At 41.4% G+C, this 8845-nt stretch overlaps 1 long non-coding RNA gene across 1 annotated transcript; it reads left to right on the top strand.

Moving 5' to 3' along the window:
- The first annotated feature begins 4503 nt into the window (after positions 1 to 4503).
- LOC147792308 (uncharacterized) lies at positions 4504 to 4950 on the top strand. The gene is made up of 2 exons (XR_015421550.1): positions 4504 to 4561; positions 4848 to 4950. It is a non-coding gene; the product is annotated as an uncharacterized LOC147792308 (long non-coding RNA).
- Positions 4951 to 8845: the final 3895 nt, after the last annotated feature.

Genomic DNA, 8845 nt, shown 5'->3' with positions numbered 1-8845 from the left:
TCCTTCATCACCAGATGGAACTGTAAAGACTGAAGCAAGACAAGATGCATTCTCCCTTACAGTCAGTCTCGCTACTTACTCCAATTAATTATCATGAACCTCGTAAACAAGACAAGGGTTTAACTATCTCTTTGTAAGTCCGGTTTAAGGAAAGATTTGAGAGACAGAAGAGAAAGTCAAGCCGAAAGAAGAATGAGAGTTTATTACGAACTCCTTTTCCTATTTCTTCACGAGGTAAAGCCTATTCAATGAATTGCCTCTACGATAGATATTACCTGACCTGATACAGTCTCGTAAATTCATTCAATGAAAGAGAAGCTTATGAACAGGAAGTCAAGATGAAACGGAACTCCGGAACCTGACCCTGCCCCTCTGCCTTCGGTCTCGCCCTTTGGCCGAGCTCTTTTCACCCCTCGGCGTCGCTTACCTCCTTTGAACAAGGTAAAGCATTGTCTTTTCTTTCACTCCTTTGATTCTGCTTGAATGAAAGACTCAACAAATTCAATCAAGATCAGCTAATTTCCTATTTATTCACTGTAAACAAGAGTTGAACTCCTTCCCCCTCACCTACCTCTCCAACTATCATCTTATCTCCGTAACCTGTCCTTTACAGTCGAGTAAAGAAAAGACAAACTCCCGGGTAAGAAAGCTGCTTGGCTCAATCACCTGTCAGTTGAACAACTCCATTGCCTTTATTTAGAGTTAGTTAGAGTCAGTAAAAGATAAAGAAGATGATCGTAACCCGTTGCTGTCCTCTCCCTGTCTCATTGCTTCGCTCCGTAACCTTCTACTCTATTTCCTTCTTCCGTTATTGTTCTGTTATTCTTGCTTTCAGGAACAGTAAACAAAGACTGAAGTGAAGATGCATTATACTGATTGAAGGCGGGAAAGACTATTCTTTCTCTTTTCTCCTTTCTTTCAGAGTCAACTCCTGAACAGGAAGTCAAGACGTAACAGGAAGGAAAGACTGGTCGGGGCTCCTGGGGAGGAAGAATCTACATCGATCACAATGCGAGCAACAAGGTAAGGTAATTGTTGGTGTTTGAAGGGGGAATCCAATGAAAGATGAATAAGACCTCACTCCTCTCCTTTCCAGTCTCTAAGCTTTCGCTTCTTTTACCGAGAATAAGATGAAAGAGAAGACAGACCCGTAAGTCAAGCCGAAAGAAGAATTCTCTGTAACCTTTCCATGAGAGAAAATTCATTAGCAGTAGCAGCGTTCTAAACTCTTTATGAGTTATCAATCACTCAATCACCTTCTTTGTACTGTGTACTGTAAGAAAAGAGATTCATTCTTAACTACTGAAGTAACCTGATTGAAGAAGTTTACAGTCTTTTAAGGGAGAAGATCAAGGAAAGACTGAACTACTGAACCTGAAGCTATTTATTCTGGAACTGTAAGTGAGCAAAGAGTCAAGCGAAACCCTCTCCTTTGTCGAGCTGCTGCGCCTGAACCTGAACTACTGAACCTGACCTTCGTAAACAAATCTGTACTCCTTATGAATGAGACTCAACTATATTCTCCTTTTCCTATTACTGATTGAACGATTTATTTACTATTCTTTCAGAAGGTAAAGCATATTCTTTTTCTTTCTTCTAAGCTACTGTCCCTGATGGAACTCTTGAACTCGGGAAAGCTATTTGCTTGAAGAACCTTTACAGTCTCTTGTTCTAGTAAAGAAAGAACACTAGGAGTTCAGTCGAATTGAAAGCACGAAAGACGGATGCATGCCTTGCCTCATTATCCATTCCCGATACCCCCTTACCTTTATTATATTATTACAGACAGCTCTTTATCCTTTCTTTTCTTTATTACAGACAGCTCTTTCCACAGACAGACAGCTCTATTACAGACAGCTCTTTCCCCTGCCGCTCTTCCCCCTTTAACTCTTTCTCACCTTTCCTTCCCTCTGAGCTCCGTAACCTTGACTTTACAGTCAGGTAAGATAGAACAGTCAGTCAAGACTGAACCTCATCAAACCTTTTCCCTTCTTTCACAGTAAACTCCTTCCCTGAACCTGCCCCCCTCTCCAACTAGCAGCTTCTTTCTCTAAGGAACGGAACAGTGCACCAACCCACTCTACTTACGACACAACAGATTCCCTGAAACTAATAGAGTGGCTTCCTTCGCTCCTTTTCCCTATTTATTCACTGCTGTAAACTAACTAAGACTCTAAACTCCTTATTCTATAGACAGATGGAACTCGTAAACTACCAGCTTCTCTCCTACACCGGAACCGATAGGACCTGAACTTGATTGACAGTTAGTTAAAGAATCAAGGGAGAATCAGAATCAGATATTCCTTTACATGAGGAGAGTCCCCATTCAGATTCAATCCTGTAAACGAAGAAACTGAATGAGCTTCTCTTTCACCTGAGCCTTCAAACACTCTTTTACATAGGCAGGGCGCATTTGCTTTTCTTATATTCAAAGAATGAATTTACTCGACTGACTGTAAACACTCCTTATTCAATTACTGAGAGTGAACTTCGTCACCTTTGAAGTCAGAAAAAGAGGTCAGTGCAGTGGTTGACACTTTCGCTCCGTCACCTATACTGACTCATTGCTTCTCTCCTTCCCCTATGTATTCTTATTCTTTAACTGATCTTGCTTGATCCTTGAACTGTAAAGACTATCGATTCATTCTACTTAACTACTGAACCTGATTCCTACTTAACTAGACCTGAACCAGATTAAACTGATCTCTCTCCTTATTACCATCTGTTATTGTGTTATTCTTTCACTATGTTTACGGTCTGCTCCTTGCCTTGATTCCTTCTTTCTCTCCTCAACCCATTATTGATTGATTCTTTCTCTCTCCTTCAACTGATTTAAGTGATTCAGCTATCGGTGTCTTCTCTCTTCTTTCCCTGAACTGTAAAGAGGGAATCTTAGCTCAAAGACTGATCTTTCTCCTGAAACTGATTGAATGAGGTTCTCTTTGCTCCTTAACCTCTCGCTTGCTTCCCCGAACTGTAAACAAGGGATGAACTATTTTCTTTCTTTTACCTCCTTTCTTTAACTGTCAAAGATCAATACTCAACCTTCAACCTTTTCCTGGGCCGGCTTCTCTCCTCAAACCTATTTATTCGCTGTAACCTCATTCACCTTCTTGCTTGAACAAGGTAAAGTCAAGCAGCTGCTTCATTGACTCTCTCTCCCCGATTGACCAAGGTAAACAGGAGGATTCCTCTTTCATTCGGGCTGAACTATTCGATCACTCTACTCTGTCTCAGTCTTCTTCCTTCATCTATCCCCTTCAGTGATTGGTTTGTTATTCTCAGTGATTGTGAGTTATTCCTTCTGGAATTGTAAACAAAGAGTCGAGATGAATCAGACTCTCCCTTAAACCTTCACCCTCTTTCACTACTACTGAATGAGACAGATTGAACTCAAAGACTAGGTAAAGCATATGGGCTCTTTTCTTGAGCGAGGTAAACTTCTCTCCTTCCGCTCGGCTTCTTGACTACTTCTCAAATACGTAAACAGCTCATTCCATATATTCTTCAGCAGGTGGAGTTGTTGACACGAGACTCTCCAACTCGGGTCTCACTATTCTTTCCTTTGATTCTGATTGAACTACTACTAAATGAGCCAGATTGAACTCAATCACTATTCTTGAACAAGGTAAAGCATATTCAGCTATTTATTCTGGAACTGTAAACACAGACGAAACGAAAGAGTTGTAGAACTGAACTCATTCACCTATTCTATTGGTCGGTCTCACTGCTGCGCTCAATCACCGGAACACAAAGATAAGAGGAAATGAAAGCGAGAAAACAAACAAATTAACTAGTACTACTCATGAACCTTTGACAGTCAGTATTACCTGATTTATGGAGGTAAACTCGGGGTCTGACTGCTTATACCCTTTACTCTGCATTCTCCCTCCTTCACTGGCATATTCTATTCAATCCTTCTTTCACTCTTTTACTCTACTGTAAGAAAGTCAAGACGATCGATTAATGCAAGATTCATTCTTGTTTCCGAACTGAACTCATGAACTACTGAACTCAGCTTCTTTTCTCTTCTCCTTTCTTTAACTGTAAACTAAGCAAGCATATTGAATGAATTTACTCGACTGTAAACACTATCGATTCGTTCTCCTTCACTCACTTGTCCCTATTTATTCCTAACTCGGTAAAGCAGCTTCGGATTTCATTGACTGTAAACTCATTCACCTTCTTGAACAAGGGTTGAACTATGTCTATGTTTACGGTCTCTGATCTTTCTCCTCTCACTACTGACTCCTATGAGAATGATCGATCCTTGACTCCCTTTCCTATTTCTTCTTGATCTTCTCTCCTTTCTTTCACGAGGGTTGGTTGAACTATTCTCCGGTCTCTTCTCTTCTCTTTCTCCTTCCCCTTTCTTTCTTATCTTAATTAACCTGACCTGACTTCTAGGGGTTACTCTCTCTCTTCGGGCAAAGAAATATCATAGATAATATATATTCGCTGCTCATCTTTACAGCTTCTATTTTTTCTATTGAGAAAGCGGTGGGCCTCAGGAAACTCTCCACTAGTGCCCTGCGGGGCCGGACTGTTCGAGTAACCCCTGGTCGTCCAAGATAGAATGAATGGAACTGTCTTTGATTGAGACTGCGGATATATAGAAAGAAAGTGTTCCGCTCATTAAGGAAAGAAAGACGAAAGAAACCTCTTTCCTTTTCCTGATTGAACGGTAAAGTGGCTTCGCTACTTCTCTTTCTCTTCTCTTCGGGCAAAGTGACATAGATAATCAGAGCTGCTCATCTTTACAGCTTCCATTTGATATTGAGAAAGCGGCGGGCCTCAAGAGACTCTCCAATAGTGCCCTGCGGGGCCGGACTGTCGAGTAACCTCAGATCGTCTAAGATATCAGAATGGAACTGTCTTTGATTGAGACAGCAGATATCAAGTGTTCCGCTCATTTCATTAAGGAAGGAAAGCTTTTTGATGGTAAGATATCTATACTCAGCAGTGTGCAGTTCTTGTGAGTTATTCTTTCACGAACTGTAAACTAAGACTATCGATGAATGAGACAGATTTCACTACTCTCCCTATCGGTCGGTCTCTTCTCTGTTTTTTCCTTTTCCTTCTTTCGTTCTTTCATTAAGGAAGGAAAGATTTTTGATGGTGAGATATCTATACTAAGCAGTGTTCAGTTCTTGCATTAAGGAAGTCAAGACGAAAGAGAAAACCTTAACCTGAACCGATATTCCCTGACCAGAACCTGCCCCGGAACCTGACAAGAATGAAAGAAGAAGCCAGAGTAAATGAATTAGCGGCTTTCCCTTGTTTACAGTTCAAGAAGAAGGAAGTTCTTGTTCGCCTCCCCCTATGTTGTTCATTTCCCGAGGGTTTCACTATTCAAACACTCTGTCTGAGTCTTCGCTCCTGGACTATTTATTACTGATGAACCTGATGGAACTCTGGAACAAGGTAAGTAAAGCGGCCGGATGAGAAGGAAGAAGGTCAAGCCAAGCTACTTCCCCGGAACCGATATTCCCTTCAAAATCAAGGAAAGACTATCGAAGAATCAATGAGAGTGAACTCTCAGGAAAGACTATCGATTCCTTCTTTCTCTTTCTCTTCTCCTCTCGATGAATGAAACAGTAAACACGACTTATGAATGAGAGTTAACTGTCAGTCAATCCTCAAGACTCCTTCTTTCTCTTTGCTTTTCTTTCCTCTCCCTGAACAGTAAAGGCTATTTATTAGTGGGATAGGTTCAGTCTCTCTCATTAATCTTTCTTACATACAGGCAGGAGAGTCCTTGAGTTCAATCTGGTTCGGGAAGTAGCTCAGAGAATAGAGGTTCAGGTGTAGGAGCGAAGCTGTGAGATCCTTATAATGGTCGAATGAGTGAAGGAGTGATTGATCATTAATAAGTAGGTAGAGGATCAAGATCAGTGTTTGAATAAATAGGTGACGGAGTGAATGAGTTTACAGACAGAGTGAATAAAGAGGCAGGGAATACAGGGGCAGGAGTTCAATCTCATTCATCTTGCATTAATCCTCAGTCTTTACAGTTCCATCAAGAATAACTCACTCACAATAAGGGAATATCGGAAAGAAAAGAAAGGGCAAGGCAATGGAATTGTGAGACCCGGAGGGCGAAGAGGTGAAACCGCGAGACCAAAGGGAGAGGGGTGAGGTTCAGTCTTTCAACACTTGATTTCATAAGGAGAAAGATAAAGGAGTAAAGGAGCAGGAGCCCGAGTTCAGTTTCTTCAGTAGTTCAGTTCTACAACTAGAATGAATTTCATATGCTTTGGTTACTGTTCCAGAATAAAAGGAAGAACACAACGAGAATAGGTTACGGAGCGAAGCTGTGAGACCAAGAGGTCGAATGAGTGAAGGCAGGAGAAAGACTACTACTAGCTATTTACCGAGTTCCAGAATAAAGAGGAAGGGAATACAGGGGCAGGTTTCTTCCTCTTTTCTTACAGTTCAAGAAGGAAAAGGAGTTTACCGAGTTCAATCAGGTTCGGTCAGTAGTGAAAGAAAGAGTTTACCTCGTTTACTGGTCAAGAAGGGAATAGGAATAGAGGAAAAGGGGCAGTAGTTCTCTCTCATTAATCTTTCTTACAGCAGGCACAAGAAAGTAACAGAGTTCCCCATCAGGGAGAGGCAATTCAATCCTCAGCAGCTTCACCAGAGAGTAAGTGAAAGAATAGTGAAACAAACCCTAGTTCAAGAATGAATAGGAATTAAGTAAGGAGAATGACTCTTGCTTGAGTAAGGAGTGTTTACAGTTCAGGCAGAGTCAATTCATTAGCTACTTTACCTATTTACCTCGTGTTTGAATAAATAGGTTCCGGAGCTCAGCCACTTTACTGTTCAATCAGGTTCAGGTTTTCGCTTTCTTCCTCTTTTCAATCTAGTTCATGAGTTTACAAGAGAGTCCATTAAATTAGTAGAATAGGTTCAGGTAGAATAGGTGAAGCAGGGAAAGAAGGTTCAGGAGTTTAGAAGAGAGTCTATTCTATTAGAATAGGTGAATTAATAAATCAAGGTTCAGGGGCAAAGACACGAAGACCGAGCTCAAGAAGGATTTCATATCCGAGTGAAGGAGAAAGAATATGCTTTACCTTGTGATATAGAAGAATAAAGAGGAAAAGGAAGAAGCCACATTCTCTTCCATCCCTTTTCTTTTACCTTGTGTTTGAGGGTTCCGGAAGAGTCCATGAATTAGCTATTGATCCTTTTACCTTGTTCCATCAGGTTCAGGTTCAGTAGTTAGAGGTTCGGGGGCAGGTTCATCAGCTGATCTTTCTGTTTCCCTTGTTTACTGTTCAAGAATCCATCAATAGGGAGAAGAGTCAACAAATCTTTCTTGAATATGCTTTGGTTACAGTCTAGTATAAGAACAAGAACATCAGGTAATAGATAGGGGCAGACAATGGAATAGCTTTCCCGAGTGAGTGTGTGTTCGAATCAATAGGTGTTCCGGCCGGAGTGAAGGAGAGAGAATGAATAAGGAGTCTTTCAACACTTTCTCATCCAGCCAAGCCAACCCATTTACCTCTTCTCTTTTCTTACTGGGCAATCAGGGAAGGGAATACAGGTGAGGTGTAGGAGTGAAAGAAGGAAAAGAAGAAATAAGAAATAGGTGAAAGAAGAAGACGAGTTGGAGAGGTTACGGATTGAATTGACTCTCATGGTTTTGGTCCGGTGAAGCATTGAATGAATCTACGACTGTAGAGTTTAATTTATTCTTTCCTGACTGTGAAGTCTCATTCATCTTTCGTTTCGTCTTCTAAATTACCTCCTTCAATAGAATAGGGTCAGTCCGGTCATAAAGGAAAAGGTCAGGGCATATCGGGGCAGGTTCCGGGAAGGGTTTCATTCAGTAGTTCCGCTTCCGGTCATATCGGGTCAGGGGAAGTAGCTAATGAATTTAATATCCCTTGTTCCGGTGAAGGAGACTGAAGAAAGAAAGAAATAGGTTCAGTAGTTCAGGCAATGAAATTGTGAGACCGAGTTGGAGAGGTGAATGAGTTTACTGTTCCAGAAGAAATAGGAAAAGGTTCGGGTTCCGTAGCGAAGCTGCTTAACAGAGTGTTGTTTGAAGAATAGTCCGTCCTGGTTTGAGCTTGAGTCTTTCCTTCCGAGAATAGGTGAAAGAATAAGTTCAGTTCCGGATTTCATTAATTTCTTCTTCTCGTCAGCCGGGATCAAGAGCAGTGAAAGCAAGAAGGTTCCGGCTTAGTAGCTCAGGGTTGAGGTTGAGTCTCATTCATCTTTCGGGCTTTCAATTCGACTTCACTCCTCTCTTCCTTTACTACCACAATAGCTCGACTGTAAAGGTTCTTCATTCAATCAAATAGCTTTACCTTGTTCAATTGTCTGTCTCATTCATCTTTCTTACAGGAGAGGAAAAGAGGAAATGAATAGGAAAAGGAGAGAGAGAAGCTCCTTTACCGAGTGAAAGAAGAATAGTCCAGGTGTAGGAGCGAAGCTGTGAAACCGACAGGTTCAGGAGTTCATAGACCTACAGAAAGAAGGTAAATAGGGTCAAGAGAGAGAGAAGGCAGCTACTTTCCAGAGTTTACTATGATAGAATAGAGGGAAGGATCAAGAAGAAATAGGTTACGTACGGAGCTTGACCTGATTCTTGACTGACTGTTCAGTTTCCTTCATCTTTCGGCTTTCCTTCCCGAGTTTACTGTTCAGGTCATATCGGGTCAGGGGAAGTATAAGTAGTTCAACCCTTGTTTACGGGAGAGTAGTAAGTAAATGAATGAATTAGTTGCAGCGGCTTTACCTCGTTCAAGAACTGACTTAAACTTAGTCCTTGTGAGACCAATAGAATAAGGGAATCTCAGTTGCCGGCCGAGTTCAAGACTAAATAGGTTAC

The sequence above is a fragment of the Cucurbita pepo genome, chromosome 6, assembly GCF_057944985.1.
Source record: "Cucurbita pepo subsp. pepo isolate OVF chromosome 6, ASM5794498v1, whole genome shotgun sequence".
Classification (NCBI taxonomy): domain Eukaryota; kingdom Viridiplantae; phylum Streptophyta; class Magnoliopsida; order Cucurbitales; family Cucurbitaceae; genus Cucurbita; species Cucurbita pepo.
The sequence above is the reverse complement of the archived record's forward strand: the minus strand, read 5'-3'. Positions and strand labels throughout refer to the sequence as shown.